Source organism: Natator depressus, chromosome 7 (genome assembly GCF_965152275.1).
Source record: "Natator depressus isolate rNatDep1 chromosome 7, rNatDep2.hap1, whole genome shotgun sequence".
Lineage (NCBI taxonomy): Eukaryota > Metazoa > Chordata > Testudines > Cheloniidae > Natator > Natator depressus.
In genome coordinates, this window is record NC_134240.1 from 6426494 (window position 1) to 6428210 (window position 1717).

The 1717-nt window shown below is 37.3% G+C and overlaps 1 protein-coding gene across 26 annotated transcripts in view; it reads right to left on the reverse strand.

Annotated features, from left to right (window-relative positions):
• Positions 1-1433: 1433 nt before the first annotated feature.
• MAGI1 (membrane associated guanylate kinase, WW and PDZ domain containing 1) overlaps positions 1434-1717 on the reverse strand; it is a 485483-nt gene continuing 485199 nt past the window's right edge. For 17 of the 26 annotated variants that reach the window (XM_074957428.1, XM_074957408.1, XM_074957403.1 and 14 more), the window contains one exon: positions 1434-1717. This exon is cut by the window's right edge and continues 3382 nt beyond it. The gene's annotated coding sequence lies outside the window, so the exon portion shown is untranslated. The other 9 variants (XM_074957414.1, XM_074957413.1, XM_074957424.1 and 6 more) reach the window with 3 other exon arrangements.

Consider the following 1717-nt stretch of genomic DNA (forward strand, 5'->3'; position numbering starts at 1 on the left):
ATCCTGTGCAGGTAAACCAGGCAAACAAAAATCTCAGAAAAAGAATTCGTTTAAATACTGGCAACTTGATCCTATAATTTCAACTCCTGGGCTACTAAAAATACGACAGTTAAAACCCGTGTCCCTGCTGCTACTGTTGCTTTCTGTAGCCCAAGCAACGGAATATTCATGTGCTATTAAAGAGCAGCCATCGCACTAAAATACACTTTACACTGTGTTCCCAGAGGTCCTGTTTTTTGTGTATGAAATAGCTTAATATGGCACTTCACAGCCTCTTAAGTGGGCACATAGGAAATAATGCAAAGGAATTAACACCATGTTCAAAAATCATTGGAATAAAATCCAACTTCTCAGTTTTCAGACCAAATGTCCAACAAATACATTTTGGGTGTGGGTTTTTTTTTTTTTTTTGGTTTGTTTTTAGTTCCTAAGATCGTTTCCTACAAATCTTAAGAATATGGAACCCCAGAATACCTAACAGCCACACATTTACCGATGGTACCAGCAAGATATAAATAGCGTCCTCTTCTTGGTGAGATTTATGAAAGCCAATTAAATTACATACATTATAAGCCATTTATAAACGCTCTTCAACAGACCAATCAGCCAGGAGCCAGTACGGAAAACTTGCTTTTAACAAAATGCATATCAGTTCGGAGGGGAATACGACCTCTAATTACCACTTTAGTAACAAAATAAGCAAAGCACAGCAGATGGACTGAACACAAGACCACATTTAAATAAAACAGACATTTGTAGGGATGGAAGTTCAAGCTGAGAATGAATTCAGAAGACAAGCCTTACAAAAGCAACAAAAAGAAGCTTAGCTAATCTAAAAGTTGCTAGCAACGGCAAAGTAAAGTTCAGCAATAACTTAGTACTACCTAACTTGGTGAACAGTCCCACTGAAATCAATAGTACTACTCATGGAATTAGACACTAATCAACACGAGTAAGGGTAGTAGACTTGAATCCAGTGCGGGGTACCTATTATTGACACTGGAGACCAACAAAATACCGCTGCCACCACGAAAAATGAGGTAAAGTGCACAAGAAAGAACAATCCCAGTTTCCAGTGCTTTTTTGCTCACTGCTTCATAAACTTTCCAGATTTTCAGCATGCAAGAAACACATGCCAATTAATCCTTCTAGCAGATTCAAAAGCCAGTTGTAATAAACTGTTAGCGTCTTTGCTCCCATTTTGATAACTTACAGTCTAAAAAGGATTTCTCTTCGTTTTTGTTGAAAAAGGAGGAATTTTAAGGTCAGATACTCAACCGGTGGCAATTAGCGGTGATAGAGCGACACCACTACATGGCAGCTGAGGATCTGACCCTCCCCCCCCGTGTTCATGGAAGTGACACACACTGTGCTACCCACAGCAAGACATATAGAGCCAGCTTTTGTCCATTGAATTTCAGAGTATGCTAATGCCAAGGACTAAATGTATGGGTAATTAATTATTCTGGTATTTATTAACACTTCTGTACTAAGTAGCCTTTGAACCAATCATATTGACCTGCTCTGTTTAGGTTATTTAAGCTTTCTTATTACATAAAAATGTTGTAGACATACAGTAGAAACAATAAAAGATACAAATCGAGAAGCAATAATTACGGAATGCATACATTTACAATATAATTATACAGTAAAAAGTCATAAAAAATCACAAAAGATCTGAACTTAAAAAAACACGCACAGATTTGGGTATTTTGTT